At 45.5% G+C, this 16,697-nt stretch overlaps 1 protein-coding gene across 1 annotated transcript in view; it reads left to right on the top strand.

Annotated features, from left to right (window-relative positions):
- The window catches only part of LOC137527605 (protein bicaudal D homolog 2-like), a 95,557-nt gene that overhangs the window by 42,811 nt on the left and 36,049 nt on the right, over positions 1-16,697 (top strand). The window lies entirely within an intron of this gene.

The raw sequence follows: 16,697 nt of genomic DNA, 5'->3' as shown, positions 1-16,697 counted from the left end.
GCATGCCCAGGATGCTGTGCACAGATGTTTGGAAGCCTGATCCAGGAGGGAGTGTAAAATGGACAGTGCATGTGCCCTGCTCTGACAGGAATCAGTCAGAGAAGTAAACTGGGTGCTACATCAGCAGTACAGAAGGGAGGCCAGGCATGAGACGGGTCCACTGGGTGTCTGATAACCTAAGGCTGGATTCACAGTGGTCAGTTGCATAACGCACATGTTAAAATGTACAGTGCTTTGCAGAAGTATTCGGCCCCCTTGAAGTTTTCCACATTTTGTCAATTTTCTGCCACAAACGTGAATCAATTTTATTGGAATTACACGTGAAAGACCAATACAAAGTGGTATACACTTGAGGTGGAACAAAAATCATACATGATTCCAAACATTAAAAAAAAAAAAAAAAAAAAAAAAAAAAAAAAATGTTGCTGCAATTACAGAATTACAGCTGCCAGTCTTTTAGGGTATTTCTCTACCAGCTTTGCACATCTAGAGACTGAAATCCTTGCCCATTCTTCTTTGCAAAACCGCTCCAGCTCAGTCAGATTAGATGGACAGCATTTGTGAACAGCAGTTTTCAGATGTTGCCACAGATTCTCGATTGGATTTAGATCTGGACTTTGACTGGGCCATTCTAACACATAGATATGTTTTGTTTTAAACCATTCCATTGTTGCCCTGGCTTTGTTTAGGGTTGTTGTCCTGCTGGAAGGTGAACCTCCTCCCCAGTCTCAAGTCTTTTGCAGACTCCAAGAGGTTTTCTTCCAAGATTGCCCTGTATTTGGCTCCATCCATCTTCCCATCAACTCTGACCAGCTTCCCTGTCCCTGCTGAAGAGAAGCACCCCCAGAGCATGATGCTGCCACCACCATATTTGACAGTGGGGATGGTGTGTTAAGAGTGATGTGGAGTGTTAGGTTTTCTGCCACACATAGCGTTTTGCATTTTGGCCAAAAAGTTCCATTTTGGGCTCATCTGACCAGAGCACCTTCTTCCACTTGTTTGCTGTGTACCCCACATGGCTTGTGGCAAACTGCAAACGGGACTTCTTATGCTTTTCTGTTAACAATGGCTTTCTTTTTGCCCTCTTCCATAAAGGCCAACTTTGTGCAGTGCATGACTTAATAGTTGTCCTATGGACAAATTCCCCCACCTGAGCTGTAGATCTCTGCAGCTTGTCCAGAGTCACCATGGACTGCATTTCTGATCAGCGCTCTCCTTGTTCGGCCTGTGAGTTTAGGTGGATGGCCTTGTCTTGGTAGGTTTACAGTTGTGTCATACTCCCATTTCTGAATGATCGGTTGAACAGTGCTCCGTGGGATGTTTAAGGCTTTGGAAGTCTTTTTGTAGCCTAAGCCTGCTTTAAATTTCTCAATAACTTTATCCCTGACCTGTCTAGTGTGTTCTTTGGACTTCATGGTGTTGTTGCTCCCAATATTAGACATCCTCTGAGGCTGTCACAGAGCAGCTGTATTTGTACTGACATTAGATGACACACAGGTGCACTCTATTTAGTCATTAGCACTTATCAGGCAATGTCTATGGGCAACTGACTGCACTCAGACCAAAGGGGGCTGAATAATTACGCACACCCCACTTTGCAGTTATTGATTTGTAAAAAAAATGTTTTGAATCCTGTATGATTTTCGTTCCACTTCTCACGTGTACACCACTTTGTATTGGTCTATCACACGGAATTCCAATAAAATTGATTCATGTTTGTGGCAGGAATATGACAAAAATGTGGAAAACTTCAAGGGGGTTGAATACTTTTGCAAACCACTGCATGTGAACTGCAATGGAGACTGGACATAGACTTTAATGCAAAGCCTGCATGCAGCAAGTTAGGATAATGCGATCAGTTACTGTGAGCAGGCCTATAGAATTCTATGGGCAGAAAGTTGACATGTAGAATTTTTCTGCAACACAACTGAGCACTGTGAACCTGACCTCAAGAATGAAAAGGTAGCTATCAACTGTATGCTTATTTTCACCTCATGTACACTTTAACCCTGTACCCTCCGTGACTACTAGTTTAGCATGAGGCCTAAGGGCAAACTCTACTGCATCATACCAGTGAGCAGTTTAATGGAAGCATTGCCTATGGTGAGTGCCATGGTAACAAGTTTTCCATTTTAAGACACCGGGCCTCACGCGTGTAGGATAAGGTCACTTGAGATGCTTTAGCTTTGAGCATAGACCATTGGCTTGAATGACATGCTGGTCTCTTAAATTTCTTGTGGACTTAGTGACATCTGTTGGCTGTGGCATGTTAGTTCTCGCAGGGTCTTCTAGTTGTTTCTGCTTATTTTTCAGCAGATGTATCACATAATAAAATTTTACGTCTAAAAACTAGTATTCATTTTAAAAAAAGCACTCGCACAGCCCTACAGCATGGCTATAGGTATTGTAGAAATTTTAAAGTTGTGCTGCAGAGGCTTTGTCTAGGGGCTTCAGCCAGTCTCTGCTTACGCTGGTTTTGAAGCAGGATTTGTGTACTTAGTATAGCAGTAATTGTTAAGTTGTTCTCCACTCTGTGCTCGAGCTCCTCTTATTGCCATCCCTCTCTGTGCTCGAGCTCCTCTTATTGCCGTCCCTCTGTGCTCGGGCTCCTCTTATTGCCGTCCCTCTCTGTGCTCGGGCTCCTCTTATTGCCGTCCCTCTCTGTGCTCGGGCTCCTCTTATGGCCGTCCCTCTCTGTGCCCGGGCGCCTCTTATTGCCGTCCCTCTCTGTGCTCGGGCGCCTCTTATTGCCGTCCCTCTCTGTGCTCGGGCGCCTCTTATTGCTGTCCCTCTCTGTGCTCGGGCGCCTCTTATTGCCGTCCCTCTCTGTGCTCGGGCGCCTCTTATTGCCGTCCCTCTCTGTGCTCGGGCGCCTCTTATTGCCGTCCCTCTCTGTGCTCGGGCGCCTCTTATTGCCGTCCCTCTCTGTGCTCGGGCGCCTCTTATTGCCGTCCCTCTCTGTGCTCGGGCGCCTCTTATTGCCGTCCCTCTCTGTGCTCGGGCGCCTCTTATTACCGTCCCTCTCTGTGCTCGGGCGCCTCTTATTGCCGTCCCTCTCTGTGCTCGGGCGCCTCTTATTGCCGTCCCTCTCTGTGCTCGGGCGCCTCTTACTGCCGTGTGTGTGGCCCAGTGCACACCAAAAACGCTAGCAGATCCTCAAAACGCTAGTGGTTTTTGGAGCATATTTCAGAGCGATTCTAGGCATGTTTAGAGGCGTTTTCTAAACATGCCTAGCGTTTTTGGGAGCGTTTTTGTGTAGCAGATTACAAATATTATTACAGTAAAGCTGTTACTGAACAGCTTTTTCTGTAACAAACGCCTGGAAACCCGCTCTAATGTAGCGTTTTCCAGAGTGCTTTGCGTTTTTCCTATACTTTACATTGAGACAGAAGCTCTTCTGCAAACCGCAAACGTGCAACAGGAGGCACGTTTGCCTTTTGCTAAAAACCTCAAACCGCTGGTGTGCACCATCTCCTTGCAATACAATAAGGCTCGTACACACTCCATACTAAAGGGAACGACTGGTCTGTCAGACCCTCCCGCTGGGCGGGCGTTCCAGCGACAGTACAGCGTGTCTACAGTCAGTCTGCAGACAGACTGTACACACGCTGTACTGTCGCTGGAACGCCCACCCAGAGGGAGGGTCTGACGGACCCGTCCCCTTTAGTACGGCGTGTGTACGAGCCTTTAGCCAAGCGTTTTCACAGGCGGATGCAGTTGGCGGATCGCTGCTAAAACTGCTCGGTGTGCACTGGGCTAGAGCCAAGAAGCCAGCATGCATCTCCTGACGTCTTGTTAAGATCCCTTGTGCCAATCTTCCTAGTTTCCACAAAGATATTACATTTTGCATGCATTTTTCTGTATACAAATTTTCGTGTTGTTGTGTGCACATTTTTGCATGCGTCTAATGCAACTGGCAATCATTGCATGGTGGGGAATTCTGCAGCAAGCAGTGTTATTTTTGTTTCTTGGAATGGACTACCTAAACCACATTCAATGGAAATTATGCCATTGGAATTGCATTGCTTTCAGTACTAATGCGAATTGGCACTCAGTAGAAATGAACACTTAGCGATGCCTGACCAATGCCCAAGCCCATTGTTTCCCTCCTCAAGCCTCTTGCATGCCACTGTCATGCGCCTGAATTGTAGCGCGAGGAGAGTCCCAGTGCCTGCAGGCAACAATCTTCCTCTGTATGCACCTTAAAGTGAACCCTAGGTTAGAGTGATTTGGAAGCTGCCATATTTATTTCCCTTTAAGCAATACCCGTTGCCTGGCAGCCCTTTTTGATCTTCTGGCATCAGCAGTCTGTGTCCAAAACAGTTACACAAGCATGCAACTAATCCAGACTTCGGTCAGAGCACCTGATTTGCATGCTTTTTCGGGTCTAAATGTATTAGAGGCAGAGGATCAATGGGACAACTTCCATTGTTTATAAGGAAATAAATACAGCAGCCTCTATACCACTCTCACCTTGGGTTCCCTTTTGAGTCTAAGCCCTAAATTACACCTATTCCTTAAAGCTGAACTACATGACACATCATTGCATTCCAGTGATTCTGGAGGTGTTTAGCTATCGAGGACAACAAAGGGAGGATTTACATATTCAGCAGTGATGCAATGTGGGACACCTCAAATGCTCACTCCAACCTGAATAATCACAAATTCCTTGTTTAAGTATTAATTGGAACTGTAAATAGTTAATAAACAGTGTTTCACTTACCTGGGGCTTCTGCAAGCCCCCAGCAGCCGCCTGGTCCTGCCGAGCCTCCGTTCTCCCGCTGCCGTTCTGTTCCTAGACTTCTAAGTCGATGCCAGCGCGGCTCTGGCCAAGCATATCTTTTCTTTGCGTTCCCCTCTGCAATAGCAGGGGGCGCGAAGAAAGGATATGCGTGGCCAGAGCCGCGCAGGCGCATTGGCACGGTGGCGAAACCGAAAGCAGCTGGCAGCAGGGGAACTTAGGCTCGGGCAGGACGGCTGCTGGGGGCTTGCAGAAGCCCCAGTTAAGTGAAACACTGTATAAAAAAAAAAAAAAAAAAAACTATTTACATATCCGCTTTAAGGAGTCTGTTTGATCCCTTTAAAGTGGACCCAAATTAAAAATACAAGATTTCAGAAATCTATTTTCTAAATTATAATGGCAGCCTTTTTTTTTTTTTTTTTTTTTTTTTTTTTTTTTTTTTTAGCTGCATGACAAATATAAAATATTTTACATTTATTGGAGGAACCACCTCCCTTCCTTTCATATTGCCAGGATAGAATCCAGCAAACTGGTGGAGTAGAAGGTGTCCGGCAAAGGAGGAATTGCTAATGGCTGCCACCTGTATAACCTGTGAAAAGCATGAACTGAAATGCTCATAGGTTTGAAGGAGTGTTTATTTATCTTTGTGTGTGTCAGAGTGGTACAACTAAATATTTTGAATTAAAATGTTTGGTGTGGGTCCGCTTTAAGTCCCTTTTGTAGCTGGTACACCTTTAATTTTTGATATGCCAGTCACTGAGCAGTTTTACCACTTCCAGAGTATGACCACCTCATAGTATGATGGCCAACAGATATTGAATACTATGAACAGATTGTGTTGGTAAACCCTCATACTACATCATAATGTCAAACTCTGGCCCTTGGGCCAAATCTTGCCCTTAGGGGTCATCAGGGGACAGCACTAGATACCAGGGAACTGCATAGGGGAAGGAGGGGGCCACTAACCACCAGGAAACTGTATGGGGGAGGGAGGACCACTAAACATCAGGGGACTGTATTGGGGATGGAGGGGGGCAATTGACGCCAGGGAACTTTTGAAGGGGTAGTGGTGGCCACTATACATTGAGGTATGCCTGTGATTTGGTCCCAGAGCTCAATTTCAGCCCACTTTGTATTTGAGTTCGACACCCCTGTACTATAAGGAGGTGGTAAAATTGGTCAGTGATTGGCAATTCTGAGTTGAAGGTGTGTACCAGGCTTAACTCTCTCCTAGGAGTTCTGGTTCCCCATGAGCTCGTTTGGGCAATCTGTAACTACTGTTTGGAATTGTCTAAAATTTCAGAAACCGGTTACCTAACTAGTTGCAGACTATATAGTTATCCTGTATGCCTTTAACAATTAAAATGGTACTGTAATTTTGGTAAACAAAACAAAAAAAAAATTCTAAAAGCAGGATTGCAGTCCAAGCATAACATGCAAAAAAGAAATCTGGTCTTCTCCACGTATTTTCCTGTACATTGTATATAGAAAATGATCCTACCTGCTTTAAACCCACAATAATCAATCTCTCTTTTTTTTTTTTTTTTTTTTTTTTTTTTTTTATATGTATAAGGGCAGTTTCCGCGAGGTGCAAATTTGTTTTTTTTTTTTTTTTTTTTTGTCTGTGTTTAAGCACACAAAGTTGCACACCAATGAATTCTTTGATCTTCTGGCATCAGCAGTCTCTGTGTCCAAAAAAGTTACACAAGCATGCAGCTAATCCAGACTTCAGTCAGAGCACCTGATTTGCATGCTTTTTCGGGTCTGAGGGCTCGTTTCCACTAGTGCGGCGTGCGTCTCGTAGACGCACGCCGGCACTGAGCGGGTGGGCGGGATCGCAGGCGAATCCCATGAGCCGTGCCATGCACGGCTATGGGAATCGCAGCCTCTGCCGCGAATTCTGTGGGGGTTTCCGGCCGAATCGCTACTGCAAGCGATTCGGCCGGCGGCGCCGTTATCCCCTATGGCAGAGTTTCCCCGCGCGATTTGCCTGCGGGGAAACTCTGCGGATTCGCGGCCGTTTCCGCAATAGTGGAAACGGGCCCTAAAGCTAAATGTATTAGAGGCAGAGCCAACAGCTAATCAATCTGTTGGCTGGTTTCCATTAGATAGGACTTCGTTCCTGAATCTCCTTGTTGTAAAATGTAAAAAAAGTATATGTGAATTTGGAATTCTAAAAACTCATAAATGCGTATGCACACTCGCTTGATTTTTGCATTTGAAAAACTACAGGTAAATGGCAATAGCATGCTTCGAGTGGAAACTTGCTGTAAATCACAATCTCCATTCAGCACCACTTGTACAAGTGACACATTCCTGATTACAGTAATGGCCCAAAAGCTTTTTTTTTTTTTTTTGGACTTTTTTTAGTCATTCCAATATGAATATTAAAGAGACACTGAAGTGAAAAAAAAACTATGATATTATGATTTGTATGTGTAGTACAGCTAAGACATAAAACATTAAGATCAGATACATCAGTCTAATTGTTTCAAGTACAGGAAGAGTTAAGAAACTCCAGTTGTTATCTCTATGCAAAAAAGCCATTATCTCTACGACTTTCAAAAGTCGTGGAGAGGGCTGTTTTCTGACTTTTATTATCTCAGCTGTTAGTTAACTATTTACTTTTCCTCTGGCAGAGGAGAGGTCATTAGTTCACAGACTGCTCTGAATGAATCATTTTGAATGCTGAGTGTTGTGTAATCTGCACATATTAGAGAATCATGCAATGTTAGAAAAAACACTATATACTTGAAAATAAAAATATGAGAATATTTTCTTTGCTGCTAAACTTCTAGTAATTATTCATAGAACACAACCAATTCATTATATCATATATTTTTTTTCGCTTCAGTGTCTCTTTAAACCTAATTTAAGTATTGAATAGTGTATGTCTAGCTTCAGACACTAGAGAGGTGAGCACAGGTACACAGCTGCCTTTTTAGGTCGGCAGGAATGATGGTCCCCACCCCCCTTCCTGGCAGAAAGGTGCCCTTGTAAACCTAATTGTAGCTATGTGTGAGTTAGGACATTCCTCTGTGTTCAGAGATGTGCAGTTCTCTCTGCTGTGCTTCTGTTCTGGGGTGTGGCGACAGCAGCTATCTGCTGAGTCTGGGCATAAACCCTTTAGTGCGTGCTACTGTGGCTGCCTTCTGTTGGAAATGTACACTTCTCCTTTCTTTAACCATAACTGAGATGGTATGGCGTGCCTTCAGATGTATTCATCATGTATGTTCTTTTCTTTAATCCTCCTTGTTGTGTGACTGGGAGTAGAGCAAGTTGTCTTGCTGTGAAATGCCCCAGCAACCTAATCCCATGCCTGCTGAAGGATGGTTCTCACAGTAGTAATTTGTCACTTTGTCAGCTAACAAGCAGCTGCTGGTAACACTTTATTAGCCCACTTAGTAGCTCACTCCACATATCTCCGCTGTTGTCAGCGACTTCTTTTTTTGGACTCTGAAGTGCATCTCCAGTCAGACATGAAACTGGACTGTTTTCAGTATAACCAGGCTACAGTCCAATAATTTATATGTAAGTGTATTAACCACTTCCTGCAAAATGGATGTTTATAAATGTCCTATTTGTGCACCTTTAGTGCAAAAAGGACATTTATATAATCCTCTGTTTTTGAGTCCTGCATTTACATCACAGGAGCCTATAGTCACACAATATCCTGGCACTCTAGATTTTGCCTTATATGAACCTACAAACGCCAGCTTAACCATACCGCAAGTGCAGTGTTCTACCCAGGCTCTTTTCGTTGGGTGCTCCACCGGCCTAATTTTGGTGAGCATCCAGCTGTCATCAGCTCATCTCCTCCATTCTTCTCCTATGCTGTAAACAGTCGTGTCAGCCCTACATTCGCCACACACACGCCTGCCGCACCACACCTGCCCACTTTTTCATGCCACCCGCCTGGGAAAAAATTCTGGGGGGAACACTGTCTAATGGCAGCTGCAAATCGGTGGCAGCTGCTAATTAGTAGTTGCCAGTGCCGTAGCAATAGGGAGTGCAGAGGTAGTGACCGCATCGGGGGCCCTTGGGCTAGAGCGGCCCACTCTCAATCACAGTATTGGATCTTTATTGGTCCTGTGCTTCTAATAAACCACTACTATAAATGCTTTGAATAGTAGTGATCATTCATATACCTTTCCCCATCCCCTTCTTGCACCTCTGATACTGTGGCTGTCCTTTGCAGTTTTGGTGTGCCGTATCAATATGTATAGAGTGCTTGGGGGGCCCAATGCATAACTTGGGGCACATAGCTTCTTGGCTACGCCACTGGTGGCTGCCACTTCTGCAGGCACATCAGTGGTGAGCACTGAGTACTAGTAAGGCCCTGAAGGTGCTAGGTGGGGTAAGGGTTCTTAGGAGGCAGAAGTTTCTAGATGGGTGGGAGGAGACATGTGAGGTTGCTGGGTGGGGATAAGAGGCAAGTGATGGTGCTGGAGTGGGAAGAGGCAGCTGAGGATGCTGTGGGTGGGAAGAGGCAAGTGAGAGTGCTGGGCGGGTGGGTGGCGGTGCAGAGGAAGATGAGGGTGCTGGGTGGGGAGAGGCAGATGGGGGGGGGGGGGGTATGTACAGGGGCAGGTGGGGCTGTTAGCTGGGAAGAGGCAGGTGAGGGTGCAGAGGCAAGTGACGGTGCAAAGGGGGGGGGGGAGAACAGGTGAGGGTGCTTGGGTGGTGGTGCAGAGATGGGCAACAGTTCTGTGTGGAGTTGCAGAGGCAGGTGAGGGAGCTATGTGGGGGCAAGAGAGGATGCTGGCCGGAGGGAGGCAGGTGAGGTGGCTGGATGGACAGTGGCAGGTGAGCATGTCGTGTGGCTGGATAAAGTTACTGGTTGGGGAGAGGCAGGTGACTCATCACTTTGCAGCTGCACAGCATGGCGTACGCCGTGGTGATAGTCACTCACCCGGCCATAGGAACTTGGAACAAAGTATTCACCAAATATAGCCAAAAAAGGTCACACGGCCTCCATAATTATACCAATGTAGAAAATATTTATTGCAAATTTTAAACAAGGCACACTCCCCTCAATGTAACCCTCAAAATAACATCTTCCCTATATTAAAATCAAAGAACAATGCGGAGAATTAGCCATGCACAAATGATGCAATACCTGCAGGCAGGGTAGTGATTAATCTCTGGCCAGAGCACTATATAATTATAAACGCAAACGCAACTGCCCGCGCATACATTCACCATCCACGCTGCCACAATATCTCAAATTGTATATCGAGGAGGCCCCCCTCTCTCTCCCTTTGCATGTAGCGCTTGGGATGAAATTCCATGTGCAAACAAGTTCCAGTTCCAAAAATTGTAGTAAAGTTCCAGATCTCTTGTTGCGTTATTGCCTTAAATCATAGCATATCAAACAAACATGGATGGGTCTCACCCGTTGAGAAGTCCCCTTTGAGTACAGACAGTACCGCTCGCTCCTTGGAGACGTTATGGCGGTGATTAAGCCATACGCATGGTGGTTCCGGTGTTCCCTCAAGTTGCCGGTGTAATGTCTGATTGCACTGCCCGGAAGCTCCCTTTCACACGGAGTAGCACGCATGCTCAGTGTGACGTTAATGATGCTGCTGATGGTAAAATAATAAATATCTCCGTTTCCACACATCATACACTCACCAAATTTTCAGGGTAGGGAGAGGATCCCCCGAACGACTTCTATGCCAAATTGCAGCCCCCGAGCCCCGCTGGTTCAGGAGATGGATTAGAGAAACCTATCTCGGGAACCAGTGGGTCTCGGGGGCTGCAATTTGGCATAGAGGTAGTTCGGGAGGGGGGGGGGGGGGTTCCCTCCCTACCCTGAAGATTTGGGGAGTGTAGGATGTGAAGAAGCGGAGATATTTAGTATTTTACCATCAGCAGCAAAATTAAATAGGAACTGTGGCTGCACAGTCTCCTACTGCGCATGCGGGGCAGCGCAAATCCAAAGGCAGCGTAATCACACAGCACCGGTATAGAGACTTCCACCTGGTGTTGACCGCAACACGCTAAACACGCTGGTCGTGTGTGTGTGTGTGTTGTGTTTTTTGTTTTTTTTTTGTGTTTTGTTTTGAGAATGGACATGTTGGAAATTTCAGACCAACTTTATCAAGAATTATATGGTGTGTGTGTGGAACTGTACATCAAGTAATTGACAACCCATCCCAATCACCTTTTTTCTGAGCTCTCAATTTTATTCATTATTGGTATTGGGGAAAAATTGAACATAGGTGTGTGGTACATTGGCCAGATTTTTTAATTGGTAATCAAAAAAAATTATCTTGAATTGAATAGATATATTAAAAAAAATTGCATGGTGGGTGGTGGCCATCTTTACCCTTTGATTATTTTCATAAGAAAAAAAAATAATTAAAAAAAATAAAAAAATGATCCTGTTTCCCCAATCCCCGTTCACTCTCAATGCATTTGTGAATTGCACTGATCCACGATTTTTCGGTTGCATTTTGATTCATGTCACAATTGCCAGAAAAATGCAACATATAGCATGTTTGCAATCATCGGAAATCACAAACACGCCGCAATCACTGCAGTGTGAGTAATCCCATAGGGTGACTCCTACTGCAGCACTTTGCTGATCACCAGCGATCAGCAAAGCACGAATCACTGGCAAAAAGCTCCAGTGTGACAACTTGGCACTTTCAAATCACTAGCACCTATAAAGCCCTTGTGAACCAGCGCCAATGTTAGAGATGGCTAATTTTGGCGCAGAGCTGCGCCGATGAGTGCCACCATAGCCTGTTATGTGAATTACAGCTGTAGCGGCGCTCGGCAACTAATGTGGGTGTCGGCAATTGCCAGAGCTTGTTAAGGGAAAAAAGAGGTAATTTGGCCACCGGCAATAGCTGCTGCGCAACAGCTCCAGAGGATGAATGGCATTAACACCGCCCTGGACTTTCAACAGAGGCAGGGTGACCCATCTTCCGACTTCACACTGCACTGAAATTCAGCTTTGCTGTTTTTAAATGTACACCCTAATGTTTTTACAGTTTACATGAATTACATGGGTTACTTTTTAGGAGTGTGGACTGCTGAGTAGATCTTCTTTTGATAGTGTGACTCTTGCTTAAAGTACAACTCTCTGCATTGCTCACTCCTCCTTTTTGTAATGGAAGTGAAATCCTGTAGAAAAACTACCGTATGCAATGCGGGGAACCTGTCTGGCCGCTGTGAGGTTGTTATCTAGATTTGTGCAAAGAAAACTGGAGCAAAAGTGCTGCAACTTACGGAACAGCCATTCATGGTCACCTGCTTAACAAGAATTCCACAGAGCTGAAATAATATGCAAGATTTATACATAGCTGGGGCTTCCTCCAGCCCCATCTGCACAGGTCTGTCCCACACCAGCCCCATCTGCACAGGTCTGTCCCACACTGCCGTCCTCGGCCTTCTCAGTCTTCTACACCGGGTCCCGTAACTTCCACCAGTCAGGGCCAGTCTAAGCAAGCACAGTGTGCTCCCTCCGTACTGTGCAGGCGCATGCGTAAGGCAGGCGCCGGAGAGACAGAGGGAGTCACTGTGCCTGCATAAAACTGGCCGAAGTTGCAGCAATTGGTGTAGAAGATGGAGAAGGCTGAGGACGCCGGCGTGGGAGCAATCCGTGCGGATGGGGCTGGAGCAAGCCCCAGGTATGTATAAAGCTTTTATAATCTTTCAGCTCTGAGTCTCTAACTTTTCTGACCTGGAAAAGTATGTCTTGGCCTGAATTTAAATGCCTGTTCAGGAGGCAGTTTTACAGTTTCTGCTGTATTAACTGCAACCAGTTTCTTAAAGAGAACCCGAGGTGTGTTTAAAGAATGTTATCTGCATACAGAGGCTGGATCTGCCTATACAGCCCAGCCTCTGTTGCTATCCTAAACCCCACTAAGGCCCCCCTGCACTCTGCAATCCCTCATAAATCACAGCCGTGCTGTGAGGCTGTGTTTACATCTGTAGTGTCAGTCTCAGCTGCTCCCCGCCTCCTGCATAGCTCCGGTCCCTGCCCCGTCCCTTCCCTCCAATCAGCAGGGAGGGAAGGGATGCAGGCGGGGACTGGAGTTCTGCAGGAGGCGGAGAGAGCAGCAGACTGACACTATAGAGATACACAGCCAGCTCTGACAAGCTATTTGTCAGCAGCATGGCTGTGATTTATGAGGTATTTCAGAGTGCAGGGGGACCTAAGGGGGGTTTGGGATCGCAACAGAGGCTGGGCTGTATAGGCAGATCCAGCCTCTGTATGCAGATAATATTCTTAAAACCCACCTCGGGTTCTCTTTTAAGGTGACTATATTATGTAAAGCTTTGTACGTCTGTCAGGAATCTCGACTCAATCTCTAGGGTAACAGTACAGTGCTGAGGCTTTTGCTAGCCCGCTATGCGGGGAGGAGGGGGTGCAAAGGAGCAAGGCGTTAGATATATCATCTAGTTAGTGAGTGGGGGAAAGCAGTACTCTTGGCCAGTGCTCAGCTGAGTACATCTTCCGGGCTGATCACTGGCTGAAGCATCAGTGATTGCTGTACACATACTGGATTCACAGTAGAATTGGTGGTTGTTTGCCACCTTGGAAGATTTTCATCTGTAGGGCAACGGACTGCTTGACTGACAGAATCCTACGTGTCACTTTCACTAATTCCTAGGCATTAGGTTATAATAGTTTCTATTAATTTTTGATTCTTCTTCCAAGATTATCAATTGTGATAGGTGAAAGTATAGCTTGTGTACTTTGCGTTCCCTTTCACAAGGGTGGATAAAAATGATTGAAGAGAACAGAGGCACCAGTAAGTGTAAAACCAAATGATTTAAAAACCATTAAAAATGGGGGTATTAGTTTTACTCAAATACCAACATACAAACAGTTTGGGGGGAGGTTTGGTTTTGCAACGCCTATCATGGGCCCACTGCCTGCTTCATCAGGCAACAAGATTGGAAGATTGAAACTTACTGTCTTTAAGTGGCCCCCTCCCCAGGATAGCCAGATGTGCCTCTAGTATTTGGTAGCCCCCACTTCCCAGGATAGTCTGATGTGCCCCGAGTATTAGGTAGCTAGATGTGCCTCCAGTATTAAGTAGTCACCCAGTATTAGGAAGCCTCCCTCCCAAGTATAGGTAGCCTTATGTGCCTCCAGTGTGAGGGAGCCCCCTCGCCAGTATAGAGGTAGCCTTTATGTGCCTCCTGTATAAGGGCTGCGCCCTCGCCAGTATTGGTAGCCTTATGTGCCTGTAGTGTGAGGCAGCCCCCCTCACCGGTATAGGTAGCCCCACCACCACCACCACATGCAGAGTCTTGAGGGGAGCGCTGTAGAATTGCCATTACTTACCTCACAGCTCTGGAATATCTTCAGCCTGTTGCAGGCTCGCAGCCTCTCCTCTCAGCCTCCCTCTAGTGGCGCACATAATGAGATGCCACTAGTTGGAGCCATAGAGAGCAGATGCTGCGAGCCTGCAACAAGCTGAGGAAATGCTGGCGCTGAGAGTTTAAGTGCGTAACAGAGTTTGTTCAGCGCTCTGCTCGGGACTCTGTAATCGGGGGAGGGGTCTGGGGTGATCAGAGACTTGTGCCTCCTGCATGGATTGCAGTCTTCCAATGCTTCTGTTTTTAAACTGGAAGACCCTGTGTAACCTTCCAAATAAACATTTTGTAAGTGATTCAGTAATGTCTTTTCAGCAAAATTGTGTGGCAACTGCCCTCCTTTATTCAGAGCTAACCTATAGACAGGGCAAGAAAAATCCCCAACCTGCCATTAACTATTTTTGAATAAATATTTTTTCCAGTTGAACTGGTGTCTGTATCTTCTGTAGAGGTAAGCGATTATCTCTCATTTACATGTTCTATTTTAGCATCAATATATTTTGGGCGTCTCAACCCCACCCTTCTGCCCTTAAAGGACAAACGTAGCGAGAGGGATATGGAAGCTGCCCTATATATTTCATTTTAAACATCAGTTGCCTGGCTATCCTGCTGATCCTCTGCCTCTAATACCTTTAGCCATAGGCAGATCAGTTGTTTCTGACATTATCCGATCTGACATGATGCTCGTTTCTGGTGCGATTAAGACACTACTGCAGCCAAATGGATCAGCAGGGCTGCCGGGCAACTGGTATTGTTTACAAGGAAATAAATATGGCAGTGTCCGTATTCTTATTACAGTTGTCCTTTAAACATGAACGTGCATTGAAGGAACCCCTGAGTGATGACAGGAGGGTCTTTCCTGGCTGCACAGCTCCTCACTTTTAACCTAGCGGTATTGACTGTTATACACATCAATACAAAACATGCTGTGAACCGTATTGACGTGCATACACGTCAATACTCTCCTGCATATACTAGACCCTTGCTTGACATATTCTGGCAAGTTGCAGGAAAAAAGTTAGGAAAATTGGATCACTTTTTGCACAGAAATCCTGGGGAAATTGGAACGCCAGGGAGGTTGAGCACTGGAGCATGCTGGTGTCAAGTCTGTAGGACTTCTCAGTCAGCGCTTTCAGTGTGTGTGTGTGTGTGTGTGTGTGTGGGGGGGTTTCTGTTCATCGATCTGGAGAAGATTCGGACGCATACAATACTTGCGAGACTTCTGGTTCCTGTTTAAAACTTGGAACAACCATAAATGCATAACGCAATCCATCTCCGTGTGTAATATTTTAGGAGGAATAGTGGACTGGCTGAGATTAGACCAGCATTGGGCAGGAACGGTATACTCCCCACTATTGCACAAACCTGTATCTGGCAATCACTGTCTGGAGTCTGTTGGATCAGTTTAATTTTTAGAAGGGATTTAAAAAAGTTGAAGAGCAGCTCCAGGGATTAAAAACAAAAAACAAAAAAATTTGGAGAGCTGCTGGTGTCATTCAAGAAATGCTGTGGGTGTTTTTATACAAAAAAAATAGTTTTGTGTGTAATCCACAGAACCCTTCTTGATGCTAGATCGTTGGGGTCAGGTGGCCCTGCTATTTAAAGTCTCATAATTCTCCACAAAATACAGGAAGTTTGGATTCGGGACATTACCATTTTATTAGCAAACTTAAAAGAAAAAGATTACATTTTCGACCTAATAAAACTTCTTCAGACTCTATGCCTGTTGGCTGATCTCCGTCAACAGAAATCGTCTGAAGAACTGTTATTAGCTGAAAACTTTTTTGGCCAATAAATGGTATCCTTCTGATTCAAAACTTCCTGCTTTTACTGATGGCTAACACGGTACAATGTAGTATCGAGAAAGGTAGGAGGCGCCCTTGTGGTGTATTCTAAGTTCACTTTATAAATGGCATTTAAAATTATGTGAAATAGTTTGCCTACCTTATATAAGGAGACTTCACTTAGTAAAGGAATGAAGTTGTTTTATTGACATAAGTGCTTCAGACAACTTGTTTCGCGGCTCAAACCGCTTCCTCTTAGGCAAACTATTTCACATAATTTTAAATATTTATAAAGTGAACGTAGAATACACCACAAGGGCGCCTCCTACCTTTCTCGATACTACTTTGTACCACCCCACCCAGTGGGGTCCTTCACGACGAACCAGGAGTGAAGATTTTTTTCCAAAGGAGCAGCGACCAGCCTTAAAGACCGAGTAGGGGACAGGTTTTCCCTACATGCCTTATGGAGTGGTTGCCTCTGTAGCAACCTACACTTGTGAGTATTACTACTCTTACCTTTAAGCCATTTACCGGAAGATAATACACCATAAGGGCTCCTGGTACCCCTGCGGTTTCTTTCTTTTTTTCCTTTACTGTACCTGCTACAGCCCCCACAACACAGTGCAATAATCTGGTTCTCCACTGTGCAACTGTTGGTGTTGTTTCCTCTTTAGCACTAGTTCACGTGGGTGGAGAATGTAGAGACTTATTTCATGCCTGTGGCATTCCTCTGGAAGTCTACTGCAGCTGAGGTTGATCTGCAGCCCAGACATGACAAACTAAGACCTCTCTTCTACGGGCAGCTGAAGGGTGTGAATTCCACCACCTTTTAG

Source organism: Hyperolius riggenbachi, chromosome 8, assembly GCF_040937935.1.
Source record: "Hyperolius riggenbachi isolate aHypRig1 chromosome 8, aHypRig1.pri, whole genome shotgun sequence".
Classification (NCBI taxonomy): domain Eukaryota; kingdom Metazoa; phylum Chordata; class Amphibia; order Anura; family Hyperoliidae; genus Hyperolius; species Hyperolius riggenbachi.
Note: the sequence above shows the minus strand (reverse complement) of the source record. Positions and strands in the feature narration are given on the sequence as shown.